The sequence below is a fragment of the Hesperophylax consimilis genome, chromosome 25 (assembly GCF_061612785.1).
Source record: "Hesperophylax consimilis isolate HC1 chromosome 25, BYU_Hcon_1.0, whole genome shotgun sequence".
In the NCBI taxonomy this organism is placed as follows: domain Eukaryota; kingdom Metazoa; phylum Arthropoda; class Insecta; order Trichoptera; family Limnephilidae; genus Hesperophylax; species Hesperophylax consimilis.
The window spans coordinates 8164305-8184197 of NC_142860.1; positions in this window are offsets into that span (position 1 = coordinate 8164305).

Consider the following 19893-nt stretch of genomic DNA (forward strand, 5'->3'; position numbering starts at 1 on the left):
CATTACTGGGTATATGGTTTCCGCAATTAATATTATTTGTAGTAAGGAATGATGCCTACAAACTTAAAAAAAATGACATATTTTTATTGGTAGATTGAAGGTTTTGTAGGGATACACAAAAATACCATAGCTAAAAGGTCTCTTTATAAAATTGTACATGGATGATAGTAACTTTGATTTTGACTACCCCTGTTGGCAACGGGAAGGTTAAAACAGTGACATATAATATAACGACAGATTAATCTAAAATTGGGAAGAAAATGAGAACCTTGTCATAACTCAGCAGTGTTTGAAGTACGAGATCTTCAAACGTATTTGCTTTAATTATTTTCATAAATATACTTTACCATCGCGTTGACACAATTGTATGTTTATATTGCGCCTCACATCACGAATATGATTCCTTTTCCTATGATAAAATATCAATGTCTGGTGTTTTGGTTTTATGTGGTTTTGTGAAATGATCGATATGTGGTCGTCGCATTTTATCTGCCTACTGATTGTATCGATGAACCTTTTGCAAGAAGATTATATCCTATTAGTGTCCACTAAAAAGGAATGCACAAGTCAAAAATATGTCTATTTTGAGCGTCTTTTATCACCACGAATACATGTAATATGCATAAAAATTGGTTTGCCAACATGGTCTAAATTTTATGGTAGATTTAAACGCAAAAGTGGGTTTTACTTATTTGGTAAATAATTTTTAAAAAAAGGTGAGCAGTTAATTAAGGGAAACTGTCAAAAATAAACATATTCATAATGTTAACAGATTCACAGAAAAGATAATCAAAAATAGTGATTTCACTGATAGCTTTGCTCTAATTTTCTGAACTTATCTTAACCAAACACAATAATTATTTAAACCTCAATATTTATTATGACTACAATTTTTTTTGGAATGACTACCAAACAACACATGTGTGTAATGTACATAATTTTTTTCACCTATTTTTAGTTGGGCATTACGACCTATTCGTATTGGTTTTAATAATTAGAAAAAAATTAATACGAAACTCAAATAACTTGAGCTTTGTTTAGTTGCTTCGCATCTTAAATCAAAAAATCATAATCTTTACCCTTTTCCCTTTTTGTCAAACATTTAAACTAAATCGTTTTTTAAAAAAATTCAAATTGTCCTTGAAATTTAAAACTGGCGTTCATTTAAAAAGTAATCAGTATTTTTCTGAAATTCGCCTCTGTGTTGAGTACTTTTATTGTTTACCTATCTTTAAGGTTTCTCCTGGATTTTTTTAAAACTTTTATTTTGATTTATAACAAAAGTATATAAAAAGAGGTTTAAACCTGTCTGCTTTAAAAGGGTTTAACCTCACTTTCAAGAAAGCAAATCACAATAAATTTTTGCGATTGGTGTAAAAATGGAACAATATTTTTGTACGGGACGTGTCGCCTGCACAAGAAAAAACTGTAAAAATATAAGCACCGGCACACATTTACCTTTGTCCTGTGTAATGATTCAAATAAAGCACTTGAGGTATTTCATTCAAACCATTACAGAGTTATTTAAAATATCATAAAAATGCAGGGAATATCGACTCTTGTAATATGTTTGCCTCAATGAATGCGTCTTGAGAAAGACGATATATTCGAAATTTGTAATTTGCTTTTGAAAAGAACGCCTTTATAAAGGCGGTTGTTTTTATTGCGGATAAAACTCCTTGTATTCGTCCAAGGTCAGTCAGTAACGGCTCTGTGACATCGGGGCCAGTGAGCAGGACCGCACGCTGGAGGGAAGGCTCTCCGGGACTGGCTGGCAGGCGGGCTGGCAGGCGGGCTGGCTCAGTCGGCAACGTTCAGTCCCCTCGATCCAGGGAATATCGACTCTTGTATGTTTGCATAAATGAATGCGTCTTGAGAAAGACGATATATTCGACATTTGTAATTTGCATATTGAAAAGAACGCTTTTATAAAAGCGGTTGGTTTTTATTGCGGGTGCAACTTCTTGTATCCCTCCAGGCTCAGTCGGTAACGGCTCTGCGGGGCGCTGGCTGGTTCAGTAGGCAATGGCAGATCCTCTCTCCGAGGCTGGCTGTTGGGAAGGCTCAGTGAAGCCCGAGGCAGAGGCGCCGCGACGTCGGGGCGTCGTTGGCTTGTCGGTGAGCAGCGAGCTCAGCAGCAGGCAGTTGCAGTAGACAGCGGAAGTGGAGCGGGGGGGGAAACCGGGTTGAAATCAAACACAGCGTGTTGCTCTCAGGTAGCGAAGCGGGTCAGGCAGAGCGGACAGCGGTAGATGTTGCTCGGTCCAGGGCTTATGGCGGAATGGTGAAGGGACCGGTTTTTGCGGCGCCTTTATAAGATTCTATAGGACCGCGCCTCCGACCCTTGATTGTATTATGAAATTCCCGTAACGAGCTTGCTTTTTTCTTGCTATGAAGCTCGCCACGTTTGTAGGATTAAATCTGTTTATCTCAGAAATATAGGAATATTTTATAATATTAGACCTTATCTGCCTCTGTCGCCCTGCCAAAACCACATCGTCGCAATATTGTTTATTTAGTTATAATAAGACATATTCTACAAGATAAGTGGTCAAATCTCTGTAACATTTTCAGAGTTTCGCTGATTACATAATTATCTTACGTGTAACATATTTTATTTCTATTCGAGCTTATTTAATTAACATATAAGTATCTTTGTATATAATTATTTAGTTAACATTGTTTCCTATTATTACAGGAAGGGCTTGCAAATTTGTATTTTTTTACAAATCTCTTGGATACACGTGAGTCGCTCAAGCAGGTTTTGTGCTTAGCCAATCAGCGGCTGCCTAGCCAGAGTAAGATGGTTGCTTGAGTTGAAGCGAGACAACTGCCTTTTAGGTCCGAGCGATAAAATTTACCGTTAAACGGCAGGGCAGGTTTTTAAACATGAGTTACCTATATGTAAGGCAGGTTTATCAACATTAGTTTTATGGAAGGTTTTACATAGTTTTCGACAGTGGTAAATATGATGGCATTTTGTTGTGTTTTTTTATAATTGATGTACATTTTATATTGATGATGCTGATGACGTTCGATACAATTTTTTTCTCTTCGTAATTGCATTGTGTTCGAAGTTTTCACAAAATTCAATGATCACATTATGCCCAAACTTTTCAATTAATAAATTTTTTGTTTTTTGTTGTTGTTGACAAAATATTATTTTTACCTAATTGGAATCCTTTTCATTTTAATTCTTTAATAAGTTTGACATCAATATTACGATTTCTATAGTATATGAAATTGAATATTATTTGAGCTCATAGTTAATATGTGAATATGTTAAGCGTAAATAGATATTTAAATACTGAAGACAATATTAGTGATTTTTTCAAACGAAAATCTGAAACAGAAAAATCAGAAAAGGAAACGGTCACATCTGGGACTCGAACCCAGGACCCTTGTCTTTCCGGGACAATGCTACGTCCCGGAAAGACAAGGGTCCTGGGTTCGAGTCCCAGATGTGACCGTTTCCTTTTCTGATTTTTCTGTTTCAGATTTTCGTTTGAAAAAATCACTAATATTGTCTTCAGTATTTAAATATTATAATTTGAGGTTTTACTCAATAAGTTATTCCGAAAAATAATAACGTAAGTAGATACATTATAAAACTTTGTATTTCGCTTGAACGCAAAACAACATGGGCTTAATACCAGTGATCTAAGAGCTAGATAAATCGTATTACTATTTGTGCTTCAAGCCATCCAAACATCGCACAACCAAATTTCCCCGTTCCTTTGTGTTCTCCTCACAAACACATGTCAATTAACCCTCCCAGAGCGGATATTAATCACGGGAAACTTTGGAAGTGTTTCAGCTATAAGTTTATGCTGGATTTGCATGAATGCATAAATGCATAGCAAATGTAGTTCGGGAAATATGGCCAGTCTATGTAATGTGAAAGTTGTACATAATAGTTGTAAATCTCTGAAAAATAGCAGGCGAATTTTCAAACAAATATTTTTTACTGTCATTTTAACTACTGTCTGTATCTGTGTTTTCTCCATTAAAAAAATATTTTTATGGGTTTATATATATCATGAAATAATATCAATGGGCTATTTATCTAAAAACTGGCCGCTGTCTCCGCTGAAAAACCGTTCATGCGCTGCTATCAATGGAATTTCGACCAAGCTGGAAGTTATCGATGTGCAATTTAAATCTGTATTTCTTGCGAAAGTGCATAAAGTTTGTTAACAGAATCGCTTGCACTTGAAACACTTTATGTATATACTCGTACGTTGTATATGAATTCTAGGCATAATAATTCCCTTCTCACAAGAAAACACTGTCTTGATTTAGATTAAAATAACCCTTATTATCATGAACGAATATGTAGGACGGCCTGCAGGCCAACGTCCCCTCTATTGAGCTATTAAAATCTTTCTGCTTTTCGAAACATCACGCTTCTTTGTACTTTGTAACCCACAAAAGGTGTCCATCCTATATACTAACGACATCTGGCGGAAAACTCTATAGCCCCTATGACCTATCTAAATTAGAGCCATCTATTTCTCGTAGCTAAAATATCAGAGATGGTCTACAACTAAAGCGAATCTCTCATAACGATATGCACGCTTGCTTACAAATAATAAGCTAGTTTCAAATTATTACTTAAAAATTATGTGCAGATTCAAACAAATGTTAAAAAATAATAGCAGCCAGCATTTTTAAAAATCTTTGCTCTAATTTTTGACGTACAGGATTTTTTGGGTCAAATGAATTAATTAAACAAAATGTTCGCAAATAATTTGTTTTTCTCCGTATTTAACTTAAAAGTCACAATGTGAATCAACAGCCAAAAGCTAAAACTAAATATTGTTTGTCTTACGAATAATGTTTTTTCGGTAATGAATGAATGCAAATCTTGGAAGTTGAAACTAACCCACTTACCGATATCCGATCGAGGTGAAATTCAACACTAAAGACTCGTTGTTGATAAACATAAGCGTAAATTTACGTATTTTTCTGTAATTGGATGACATCACAGCAGTTAATACAGCAAAATAGGATGGAGCGGTGTACCTGATACATTTATTAAGCCTTTACAAATAATTCAAAAACACATAATCAAAGTCATATATAACAAAAATAAAAAAATTTCGACCGAATTATTGTACAAAGAATCAAAATTATTTAATATTAGTAAATTATTTATATTAAAAACTATTAAATATTTTTTTAAAAACAAAAATAATTTCAAAACAAATGAAAACAAAATGAGCAAAAGAACAAATAATATATTTTACACCCCCCAAACCAATACTAAATTAATGCAGACACATAGCAGTTTCATTGGTCCTCGTACATTTAACCTTCTACCGCTATAAACTCAAATGATAAAATATGTTAAAGAGGTAAAATAATTATGGCTGAATAACGTAGATATTTAAACGCTTTTTCTATAAATTTATCTATCCTTTCTACAACCCACTTGCTGTAACTTTCTAAACTGTAGAACATTATGTTTTCTCTTTACTTTTTATTATAACTGAAAACAAAAAAAAAACTTATTCTACTTTTGTATTTTATACTTTAGGTACTTGGAAATATAGTAATCGTTTTTATACTACCCACACTCAGGCATTACCTTAGTGGGTTTTCATTTCTTATTTATACTATTTGTTATTACATATATATTATGTCATTATATACTATTTCTTATTATGTATTAAATGTATAAAGAAATGATTTAAAAAAATATATATATATACGAAGTGTTGGTCTTACTCGATCAAAATTTGGCGAGGTTGTTAGTGCGGTTGACTATCCCTGATAAGTACAATCCTCGGTCAAACCATTTTTTACAGTTATAAAAGATGTTTACAGTAAAAAAAAAGTTTTTTTTTAATATTAGCTACCAGTTCGGGTGGTAGCAATTTTTATATTTTAAAATGTGATTTTAGTCATTGATTTCAATGGTATGTGTTTGTTGATGTATGTTATGAAAATATTTATTATGTTTTTCATTTTATGTAATTTTAAAAAATGGTATATATTATTTTAAATAAATGCAGCAGTATCTTCTAAACATTTTCAAATAAGTCTACCGATAAATCTATCAAGCATCAAATATATTCTACAACTGTCAGTTTTGATTCAATTTTGAAGGGTTGAGTTAATTTAAATGCGTTCTCTTCAATTTTGAAACGATTAATGCAATATTTAATTCTATTTAGAGAAGTTTCAGTTCAATGTAAAAAATTTGATGTAACTTCTTTTATTTAAGCGCTTTGAGCCTATGTATTTAATTTTACAAAAGTATTTAAATTTGTATATATTCTTTGATGTACCTTCATTTATGGCAAATGAAATTAAATAAAGGGATGTTTCAGTGAAATGCGAGTTCCCCGCGGAGATGATAAACTTTTCAATTAAACTTTTACGAAGGGAAGTGGATTTGAAGCGTTTTGGAAAAAAAATCCCGGTGGAACCAACGCAACTAACTGTATATTTGTCTCAGCGTCGGAAATGATGTTATTTCCTTAGTGTATTTCCACTTAAAATTTGTAATATTTATGAAAAAATTAACCTAGTGTTTTAACAAACAAAAAAGCAAGTTTGCTAACAAAATAAACTTAGGTACTTTTTCCCATGGGCACAGTAAAGATAATTGAAATTAAAGTTGTTTGTTCTAAACTGCATCACATTGATGGTGACTATCATATCAACGATCAGCGCCATTATGGTTTTTTATTTATTATAACATTTGACCGGCCCTAGAAAACACCGACCAAATGGCATTGACTGTAGATTTGATGGTCATCAAATAATATTTTATATGAGTAGTTTATGAGAAATCACCTCAAAGACGCTGTTTATTTATGGTCTCGTTATTATTATTAATAATAATAATAATATTTGGCTAATTTATATAGCGCCGTTTTCGTGAAAAACCACCTCAAGGGGCGCTGTACAAATATATTTACAAAATAATGAATACTAGAACTATTGACTTAAAACTAGTGACTTACATCTAAGACTTACATCTAGTAACTTATGACTAAGGCCTATAACTACTCTCTTATTATTTATACCTACTGCAAAAATGGTAAATAAAGATTTTCATGCCCTTATTATATTTATTTATGACAGTTGTATCGCATTCCGAAGGCGTTTTCAAATAGACACAAAAAAACAACCCGTATAAAACAAAGATTTTTTACCCAAATAAATTTATTTTAATAAAAGAATATATTTAAAAATACACTTAATAATATTATTTTTTCAATTTGACTGAGGATTGAACCTTTTTTCTCAGAGACAGCGTCTACAACTTAAATCCCGATTGTTTAATATATTAATTAACATTTATTTAAAGTGGTCTCTCGACCAGCTTGCCCCGCAATGGGAGGAATATATATTCACATGTCCGCAACTCCTGGACACACTAATCCCTAGATTCTTACCAAACCCCCTTACCTTTTATCTTCCCAGAACATCGTCTCCTTCCTTTCCTTAAAAGAACCCACTACCTAGCATCCCAAAAGATGAAATAGGCTCGGAGGGAAATTATTTTTTTCATGTCCTCCTGTGTGAGATTGATCTATACTAGTATAATATTAAAAAGGTGGACTTTATGATTAAAAATATATTGAAACGATTTTAAAAAATGTTCATAATTTTTTTTTACCTATACCGGTTTAAGTTAATTATGCCCCTATTTAGACTGGTACAAAAATATACACAATATTTGAGTGAGGGGGTGGGGGTTCACAGAGATGGAGACCATCTCTACAATGATTTTATCAGAATTATATGGTTTTCCCATTTTTGTTACTTTATGGTTTTTCAAAGCTGAATTTCAAATTATTTTGTTATAAGAAGAAGGCAAAATATCATAATGTCTCACTGGAATGGTTGTCACTCAATTACCGTTGTCATATAGGTGTCAAGATATTTGTTTTGTTATACGGATACATTATACCTTGGAGTAGAAAATGGAATCAACCCTATATGTCTTGTTTAAAGTAACGGGCATTTAACTTGAGTTTTTCAGGTGAATAACCGTTTAAAGTTATTGTTATCTCCTCGCACTCTCTTATGCCATATTTTTCACACAATACATCAATAGTTACAGTTGGTTACTCAAATCTTCTAATAACATGGCTATGTATATTTTAGCTCAGCTTCAATTCTAAATCGCAGTCCAAGATGAATCTTTTGCTATTATAAAAATTGGTTAAATAATATTGAATCATGTTCCGAGAAAAAATTCCTGAACGTACCCTCTTAAATAAATGAGAAAACAAAGCAAAATTCCGACTAGAGCAATCCTTACCGTATTCTTCCCACGCCCCAAAATACGGTCCGCATGGAAATTTAATAAGGGGAAAAAGAAAAATCCTCTCTGGGTTAATAAGGAACATAATCCCATGACAAGTTTGTCTAGCTGGGAAAGAAATAAATTAATCAAGTGGACCGTTATTGTCTTGACATGTGTTTGTTTTTGTGATAAGTCAGAGATATCCGTCAGGGGAAAAGAGCAACTAAGACAAGTTATTTATATCTTCCAGCCTTACTTGAATTCATTAATTAACAGCTTAACTACCCGGCTTTGCTCGAGATTAAGTTTAAACAACATATATCAAGAGAATTTGGTATTTTTTTATCTAACATTATTTTGCAATTAAATCCATTTATTTCAACTGCAAATATGAAAGTGAACAAAAAATTCACGTATAACGTGCCGTATTAACAAATATTTAACTAGAGCAGAACCGTGAAAAATCACGGAATACTATAATTGTTCGATTGATAATAGCATATTTCCTAAAAAAATTTCTTAAAATTACACGAAATTTGACTTTACTTTTTACTCTAAGGAACTTAAATGCCTTGCATAAAATATTTAAAAAATATATTATTTTAGGTAGAAATTTAATCATTTGTGTGAATTCTTGACAGACCGACTTAAATTTTGAAAACAACAATTAAAATAAAAACAAATCTGATTTGATTAAACCCGAGATACCATTATATAAAATAAAATAGTTTTAAGAATTGGGGAAGATTAAGGATGAGAAGGAGGTATCTGGCTCTTCCAATATGATCACTAAACATGTCTTCACTTCTTTATACATATAAAATAATTTCATAATTTTAACTCCCTCCAAACACGACGTCTAATTTTTGATCAAATCTTATTGTTTAAAATCCTAAATAATGGTCTGGACTCACCAGAACTTACCAATTCAATAAATCTTCATATTCCGTCTAGATCAACCCGACAATCTGATTTATTTTATCTACCCTCGTGTAGAACAAATATTCAAAAAAAATCTCCAATTCCTCGTATATGTGCACAATATAATACAAAATTTTACAGCATTGACATTTTTTGGAATAACCTAAAAAAATATCGATATGAAGTAATGCGTACGATCGATTATTAATATGAGAGTGTGGAATGTATCGTGAGCATCTCCTATCCTCTTCCTATTTTCCTCTTCCTCTCCTCTTCGTTTAACACCAAATTAGTTTTAAGATATTAAAACTTCATTTCCAATGAACTTTAGTATAATAAACTTATGTGGCTTGACTTCAGTTAACTTGTATATTCATATTTATCATTGTTTATTTTGTAAAAGCTGTTTGTTTCATACAAATAAATAAATAAATAATAATAAATTTATAGTTTCAGTAAAAGAGAGAAAAATTCCAGGGTCACGAATAACTTGACGATAGTTGAATCTCTCGTACAACCTTAAATTAAAAGTAGAAAATGTTTGTTGTGCAATAATGTGGGATTTAGCTAGCAAAGGATAGAATCCATGATTGATGACCTAGGAGGAAACCCGACGCACTGTCTATTTCGCTACTAACTAATCCGACATATCCGTGAATTTACAACTGTAGCGTTGCTAAATACATGAAGTTTCAATACCGCTCAACATACGTCGTTAGAGTGCGTGGATTCATGTTAGGATCCTGTAAGAGCCTCCTGTAAACCGGACGTAAGTCCGGTTAGATATGCATTGTAAATATTTAATAATAATAAATAAACTCGTAATATCAGAAAAACCCAAGTAATTATTGTAATCTCCCGATCATCAAGTGTATTGCAAATTAAGAAGAGAATAATTATCAGTACACCACATAAACAAATCACAAAATACTTAACCCGAGCTTTTAATATATTATTACAACAAAAAAAATTATTCACTGTTTTTGTGTTTGATTCGTAGAACTTTTAAATGTTTTTTTTTTTAATTTATAGAAATCAAATTAAATAATTTTATTGTTAAATTTGAGTTATATTAAATTTTTAAAAATATATTAAAACAAGTTTCAAAAATAGAAAGTAATATTATTTTATCTGAAATAGTTTGTCTTTTAGCGGTGCGGCCAAAAATCATTACGAAGAAGTCAGATTGTGTCGTTTTGAATTCTGTTCAATTCAATTTAGAACAGAACTCTATCAATCGGGACAATGGCCTCTCTGCTGATCTCGAACCTTTGTTTCTTTGTGGGGAAAAAAATGCCAGACTGGTGAAACAAAGCTGTATTGTGATTTGTTTCAGTAAATTCTACAGGAATAAAGTTGCAATAAGGGAATACAATTTCAATACCACGTTTATTGGACCTACAAAAGAATATCTACTGTTAGATACAATAAATTTGCAAGCGGTGTATGTATAAAGTATTATTATTTTGTTAAAGTTTCGATACCACCATACATATGTCAGTAGTGCATAGATCTGAGTTATTACAATTTATTTAACGTAGTTTTAAGGTATTTTCATAGATGGAAGTACTTGCACCATCTGACAGAGAATTTCTAGAAACGACACTCGCTCAATGAGAATTCTTTAAAAAAAATTTAAGGCAGGTGTAGGTGTATTACTTTTGCAAAAATGCGTTTGAAAAAGTCCAAATAAACACGAAAATTTCACATTAACAAAAAAAAATCTGATTCAAAACGGTGACCATCTTGAACCGAAAACGGAACGTACAAACAAATTTGCAGACAGAAGAAACAATGCTAAACTTTCAAGTTATATCCGGATTCATTACGGTCGGTCAATTACACAAATCTTATATTGTTTTATCTTTGGTCAATTATGAAGGTAATATAAAAAGGTATTTCAACACCCAATCTTCGTTTTTTATTCTTATCGGTCCTTTTTAAAAATACATCTTCTATTTTATTTCCAGAGATGAATGGATATTTAAAAGGTTCAATGCTCGCAACGGAAATTAATTTTCGTTCTGAAAAGAGTTGCATTGACCTCCTGTCATTTCCATACAAAATACTACTGTTTTTAAACGCCACGCTCAGCGATCGACAATTTTTATCTACGCAATTTTTATTTTCCATTTGAAAGTTTGGACACACCTATAAAAGATTCGTTTTGTAGGAATCAACTAGCAATTATTTCATGATGATTGTTGCAGTTCGATGTTGTTGTTTTGTAGGACAATGTCTGCACGGGTCCACTGGTATTATTATAAAAAACACCTCATTTAACTTCCGAAGGCGGTCTGTGACAGGACAACATCTGCCCGGGTCCGAAAAATAGTATTATTACGAAAGACACCCCATTTTTTGTTGCTCAGCCGAAGTAAAACGGAAACCTTCGTGTTTGAAATTTCCTTAACGGAATTTCTTAGTATGTGTTTTTTTTGGCGGTATACGTGTTCGAGAGGTAAGGCTCTCTACAAGTACGCCGGGGTCGCGTGTTCAAATCCCAGGGTGCGCAAGTAAATTTTATTTGATTGAATTTTGTTATTTTGCAATGTATTCACTAAAAATAATAGATTTGCGACACATTCTAATGTGGAAGATACTCTCAGTATCGCCCTGGCTTAAGACCAACATTCAGAATTGAAATGTTGCTTGAAATGAATTTTTTTATTCATTAATTTTTTTTAACAAAACATAACAAAATATAATATACACACTCTCCTACAAAAGCTGACGCTTGCTGTTAGGAGAGGACAACTTATAAATTACTTAAAAATCCTTATCAATAACTTAACAATTTAATAGATTAGAGATTTAGACTTATAACTAATAAGATTTTAAAGGTAATTTAAACCAGAATTGTATATAGAATGTATATAAAACATTAGGAATAACAAAACAGTCAAGAATATATCCAAGAGAAAGTTAAAATTATATGGTGGTACTACAAAAATATGAATTAATTTTTTTTTTTAATATTTGTCGTATTTTTTTGTTCGCATATCAGCGGGTAATTGATGAAATAATTGTATTCCTTTACATACATAGTGATTTTGTGCTGTTGTGGTTCGTACGGGTGGTACAGATAGTCCACCGACATAAGTGTTCCTTATGCTTATATTTAGCAGTGGGGTATTATTTTCATTAAGTATATCTTATTTGGCCGTTTTTGGTGACCAGATCTGGATAGTTATTTCCCAACCTTCCTCTACCCTATCTCTTTCCTCTCCCCACTACTTTCACCCTCATAATATACTCCAACTAGCAGTTAAAAACCCGCTCCGCGGATTTTTTTCTTCTAGGCCCTGCGGGCGGCTCTTAGTTGGGCTTCGCCCATTTTAAATGATATTAACAACAGTTACATTTAATAGATAGATATTAAGACATTCACAGAGAGAGGCTGAGTATATATATATATTGTTAAAACACGGAACAGGAAGGAGTTAATTAATAATAACATGCTAAATTTACGCATAATAAGAATGACAGTTGTTTGAATAAATTAAATTTTACGTATTTGTGATGGATTATTTCAAATTAAACACTATGATTGACTACATGTCTACAACTGATATTAACTGTTATCTTAGGTACCTAATATATTAAGCTCATAGGAGACTTGCAGTCAGTGGCGTAGCTAGGTAACCAAGGGCCCTGGGGCAAATTAAAAAATGGGGCCCCACTGCTATGTAAAGGTTTTATCAAATAAAAATATGAAATATAAAAACACTTTAAAAATGCTAAGCTACTTACGCTCTTTTTTGTGCACTGCAGACTGCAGGGCAGGTAATAAAAATATTGAACAGTAACAACATAAATTACAATTGATACTTAATGTAGGTTTGGCTAATAAAACGAAATGGAGAAGATTCAAAGGTGTATTATATAAAGGTCGGGCCTACCAACTGACTAAATAACAATTATATTTACAATTTTTTCCTAGCATTAGTTTTCGCAAAAGTATCAATGACTTCGTTTAAATCCAGGCTTGATGCGGTTTTATTTTCAATTGCTATTAGCGATAAATGTCGGAGTCGAGTTTGGCCCATCTTATTTCTTAAATTATTATTTTTAATTTGCTAAATGACCTTTCAGCTGCTGCAGAAGTGACAGGAATTGTAAAGAATAATAACATTGCTGTAAATACTTCCGTTAGGTCGCATTCTAGCACTCCATATTTGCTCATTATTTCCTTACATAATTGGTGAACAGTCCATGCTTGAGTTAGTTGAGGTAAAACTAGATGGTAAATATTAATAAATTGAAGTGAAAAACTAGGCCCTATTATATTTGAATATTTTCTTTGGAATTCGTCACACTTTTGTAATAAAGTTGCTTCATCAACATGTAATAAAAATGTTGGTGTTAGAAAATCGAATATATGACAGACTGCACACATACCAATAAAACGTGTATCTAATTGAGATATTACTGTGTCTAGTACATTATTGAAAATCTCAATTTTAAATATTTGTTTCTCGGTTTGGAAATCGGTGATCAGCAGCTAATTCATCAAAATGTTTTAAAACTTTTCTTTGCCTTTTTTTGAAAATGGGTATGGATACCATATTTTCTTGCAGTTTCACTGGCTTTGCACTTGAATAATTCGAAATCATTTCTATAAATTGCAACTTTGCTTTGGTTTCTGCTAAAACTTTACTCGCCTTACTCAAATTGATGTCGCATTTTTGTAAAGTTTTGGATGCATAATTGATGTCGTTCAATGCACGGTGCATGAATTCGCAAAGCAACACGAACTCACTACGCTTATCTTTATTAGGACTCTTTAGAACTATTTCTGATAATGCTTTGATAATATCAAAATAACGAACTTTTATTGCAGATATCGTATTGACCCTACTGGACCATCTAGTCGGGTTAAGTTTTTTTAGAGTGGAGTCCGATTCGCATTGAATTTGAAGTCTGAATTTTGACAGTAGATCCCAACGTTTGATGCTGTTTCCTGAATTCAGTTGAATTTAGGGGAATTCCCTGGGCATAAATTTTGAATTTCTCTCAACTGAGTTGTCATGATTAAAGTGGGGTTGCAAGTTGCAACCTGTCATATTTATTTTGAAAATGGGAGAAATTTCCAAAAGTTCAGTTCGATCGAGATTTCTGGTAAGGATTCGAGGGCCCCCTGAGCTTGAGGGCCCCGGGGCACTGCCCCGCGTAGCCCCTAGGTAGCTACGCCCCTGCTTGCAGTGCTTAAATATGTGTTACAACCGTCAATGTCTATAAGTTGAATCAATATCGTTTAGTTTGTCACAATTAAAGATAGTAAAAACAAAGTTGACTTAAATAATAGATTATTACATATTGATTAATTGTACCCGTGTTTATGAATAAAAGGAGGGGAATTGTGCTGTGAGATTAGCAGTCGGTTTAATTAAAAGGTGTTAATTTTACTCCAACTGGTGGTAATTCTTTACCTACAACTGTTACTGCATCTAATAAAGTTTAAAGTTAGATTATATATTCAACATCATCAGGAGAGTAAAAATCTAATTATAAAGGTAGATTATTACAATATAGCGCCCCTGAGGTGATATCTCACAAAAGCGGCGCTATGCAAATTGTCCAATAAATGAATAAATATAATGTTTACATTTTATTGTGTATACAAGTCAAAAATTAAATATAGATTGCAATTGGGAAAGAAGAAGTGGAAGGAGGGGGGAGGGGTAAGAGTAGGCTGGGTTTATAATAATTAGGAATTACAATATCGTTAGACGGGAAAGACCAGTTGAGTGGGAAAATATTTAAAAGAGAGTTTATAAAAAAAATCTTGTTAATTATATCTGCTTTTATATTAACATGTTTCCTCATTTCTAAAATTTCAAAATTATTTGTAGTGAAATATTTTAAGACCTGAAAAAAAACAAATAGCATATAACCATAAAACAATATATTCATAAGTTAAATAGCATTTAATAACGGTTATTCTAATAAATTGATAGTTGAAATACTAACTAAAAAAATTAAACATATTCTCTTCAAACGGTCTTTCTAAAGATAGAAATAAACAATGGCGTAGAATTCTGTTTGTGGATAACGATACTTCTAAAATTATATATATAAAAACAATCCTGGTACTATTCAACTGGCGTTTTACACTAATAGCAATGAAGCAATATATTCTTAATAATAATGATAGCAAAATTAAAACAAAAAAATCAGGAGTTTAAAAACTCAATTGGGATGATTGTAATTTCTTTTACAAAGGTAGAACCAATAGAAACTTTGAAGTCAGAACTAAAGAATATCGCAGGGCTCTAAATGGAAATAGTGAATCTGAGTTTGCAAATCATCTTTTGAATAATGATCACACTTTCGATAAAAAATTCAGGTCTTAAAATACTTCACTCAGGATATAAAGCACCGCAAATAAATAATTTTGAAATTTTAGAAATTAGAAAACATGTCAATATAAAATCAGTTATAATTAATAAACAAAAAAAATGTAAATAATAATGAAAAATGCCATTACAAAGTGATAAGCTTCCAGAAGAAATCTTCTTAGTAAACGCTTGTTAATCGTAAGTAGTCAAATATTGTGAGCTGCATGTTTAAATATTCGCGCCATTCATTTGGTTCGTTTTTAAACCGCCAGAAGTGCGCTCTGTCGGCCATCTTTAGCCGTGCGTATCGGCCATTGAAGGAACGCGTGATTTTTTTATAAACGTCAAACATAATCACGTAACTGTGGATAATTTTCATTTTAATGTAATTAATCCAATGGATTATGAACTTTCTAAAACATATTTTCTTCGATATTATCCAAAAATTATATTAGCAGAAACGATGCTTTTGAAGAAATCTCGTATTATTATGAGGCAATCCTATTTTAGTATGAAATCGTGTCTTAATTTTCAAGTTAGCGGAATTTAACCGAAACACACAATTTAAATTTGACCAATCAGAGGGCCTACATCGTCCAGACGCAAGAGTATTAATACTATCAGATTAGGGATGACATAAATTCACTAGCTTTTGTGCGTATTGAAAAATATGTGAAAAATTAAAAGAAAAAAACATTTCACGAACAAAATTAAGATATGAAATAAAGAACAAAAAAAGCGAAATTGCAAAAAAAAATTATCTAACAAGATTTAAAAACATAGGTACATAGTACAAAAATTATATTCAACTGTATTTATACTTTTATAAGCATTCTTGCCTAATTTTTTTATGACTGCCTTTATTGTTTTATTCTTAATTTTATTTTTTACGTGTTTGTTTAATTTTATTTTATTTAAATGGAGTCCATTTTACTAACGTAGATATTTTGTATCTTATAGAATTACATAATGTGGGTCTAAGCACGTGTTTTATAAAAAATACTGATTATTTATCAATACAAAAATTAAAATAATGATTTTCAAACGCTTGAGATTTTTTGTCTGTTTCAAATGGTGCAGAAATTTCACTGTGAACATTAACTTGATTAATGTAAGATCAATGCTTAGAACGGAGCTAATGTCCCGCTATGGAGGGGCAAGGAGTGAGGAGAGGAGAAAGGGGAAAGAGGATGGGCGAGGAATGAGGAGAAGAGAGAAGAAAAAGGGGATGGGCATGGGAATGAGAAGTGCGTGACACAGAACAGTTAAGGGGTGATTTATTAGAAACTGAAGGAAAAGTGGTAGTGGAATAATGCGGGACAAATAATGCTCCTACTGAATTATGGAGACAAATGAAAGAATTGACGATTTTTCAGGAGTGTTGACGCTTCAAGGCTTTATTATAGAAAAATACTGCCATTTTACTACGTGTGTTTCGTTCTCTAAATGAATTGGTTTATTGTGTTTTCGTACACGTTGGGAAAGACAGTGTCAAACCTGCTCCATTCATCAAATAAACCATTTTTATTTTATTTAACTACGTTTACGAGACGTAGAGGGCTTATAAGAATTATCTGGCTTATTTCTAAAAGGGTCAATGTCAATTTTTCGATAAATATATATTTTTTGCGATTTAGCCTTAAAATGCGTTTTATCCTGAATTCTAACATAATCTTTCTATTTTGAGAATGGGTTGTTCGATTTTCGGGGGCCAATGCTACATCAGAAAAAGGATTTTTTTTTTTTTTTTTTTTCTTCAAAGAACAATCCCACTAAACCGAATTTAAGCAGTTTATAAATAGGATATTTATATTGATAAACTGCTCAATTATAATAATAAAACATGTACATAATAAAACTTATACATCATATTTATCATTAACCACTGTCATAATCGATAGTATTACTAATACAGAGTATCTCTGTTTAGTAACCATGTTTTCAGAATATATCTGAATCTCTTAGGTAATTCGCCATTTTTTATATTGCTTGGTAACATGTTGAATATTTTGGGCACGTTGTATTCCAGGGATCGTTCTCCGTATTTATTGTTATATTTTAGTACAAGTCTTCATTTTTTGTGAACCTAGTATTGTGTTCATGTTCCACTTTCCTCTTATATTCGGAGTCAATTAAAATTGAAACTTGCTAAAAAGAACAAATTCTACGTGAGCCTCGAAAATTAAAAAAAAAAACTAACTTTACCCCTTTTAAAAGCAACCACAGAATGAATGAAATTAAAAAACAAATTAATGTAACCTTTGAAAATCTTCGACCTTAATGGTAAAATGTCCCTTACAAGTGAATGTCCCCTACACTTTTGGTACCAGCATTAAATTTAGTAAAATCTCTCAGAAATCATTTTTTTATGTTTATTATTTTTCTAATTTATATACTTCTTTGTATCTATTGTGGTAAAAGAATCATCCAACACTCATCTAATATTTAGATAGATGATTTACTATAGGTACTTCTTCTAGTTGTTGACATCAAGTCAATACAATACTTTTTCTGATCTTCAGGTTAGTAGGGTGTTACATAAACTTATTTACTCTTAATGACGTACTTTGCCTTTTTCCTTATACGTTGTGCAATTATTGATTTTGCTAAACATTATGAATGGTTTCTAAAAATAAATATTTAGTTCAATTATACTTAAAGTTTTCACACATTGTTTTTCATTGTGCTAGTAATGCTTACTGTCAAAAAAAACTGCCATGTTTAGTTCCATAAGATGGATTTATTATTTATTTATTGGACAATTTTTAAAGCGCCGCTTTTGTGAGATATCACCTCAGGGGCGCTTTACAGTTGATGCAGGTATTACAAAAAATATAAATATTACAAAAATATAGTGAAGTTAAGTTAAGTAAAAAGAAGTACAGGAACAGGTGGCACGAAGACAGAAGATGGAGACTCTGCAGCAAGAATCCCAGGTGGTGAGGAAACTGGTTCAGCTGCTGCAGCGAAAGAGTCCACCGCGTCCATCAACAGTGCCAGCACGAGGTTCGTCATCCGTCCAGGTATGTGTCTGCTGCTAACAAAGCGCTGACACAATATCCTCTCACAGATACCAGACCTTGGCAGCACCGCTGTGACGTTCGACGAAGATAGAAAATGGAGAATGCAGTATCACAAAAATATTATCTGATGGTCAAATAATGTTAATGGGTCTTTTACACATTGAGTTCATGAATATCGATATTGATAATCTCCATCTATGATTGAGAACCTAGGCAGAAAATTGTTTTTTATTTATTGAAATCGAACCAGCAATGTTTCAGTAAAGATTTTTTTTAAATTCCTAAATATAATTTATTTTAACTTATTGACATCCCCTGAGATCAGAATTGTGCCTTGTTTGTTAACTTTAAAAGTCTTAAGAACTACCTAAATAAAGATAAGACCTAGAGTTAAGATTGTTTACAACTGAATTGAAATAGTGGCTTATAAGTTAAAGTTTCACGACGACATTCAGTTCAGAGTCAAGAATCCACTACAAAAGGGTGAATCCCAAATAATATTGTATGTAAGTCGGGAGAATAGCTCTGTTTGGGTTTTTTTTCCATAAAAATACGCTGAAATTTGCATGTAAATTCCTTCAGCGGGTTCTTGTAATACAAAGTCTTCTTTTCAGGCTCACCGGAATTATTCTTCTTTTAGAAAGTTTTCAGTTGGGTAACTTCCGGCAAATGCGAAAGTTTGAAGGTGAGCCGCGTTTCTATCTTGACTCACGGCTCACGGCTCATGACTTGTGACTCGTGGCTCACATAACGTGCCTTGTATTATTGTGCTTTTGAACTGATTCAGGTATATTCATCGCAAACGGAACATGAAAATGTAATGGATATAAATAATGTGAAAATCTTCTTAAAATGTTTTAAGACGTATTTTAGTTCATCGTGCTTGTTTTCTCAGAGGAATTATAATTTTTTTACTTATGTTGAGCGTAGTAGGAGGAAACTGTGTTTTTATTTATGATGACAGAATAACAATTTCTCCAAAACATGCGAACACCTCAGTATAGGTTCTCCTAGTAAGGTGTTCACAAAATCCAACCTTTTTACTGATTATTAACATTTTTTTGTATAAGTGGAACTAATTATTTATGTAATCTGTAAAATGAATTTACGAGAGTAGAAATTAAAAATAATATTTTAATTTATAATTTAATATTTATATGTTATTAATTTTTTTTTTTTTTTTTTACCGCAAAATTTCCATTTGCCCGGAGCAAATGGTTTTTTGACACATGGTATTTAATACTTTCGAAGTCATTTCAAGCTACGCTTCGATTCAGAATGGTGATCTTTAACCGGATTTTAAGATCGGCGAAACGTAATCTTGGAAGTGGAAATCATCTCA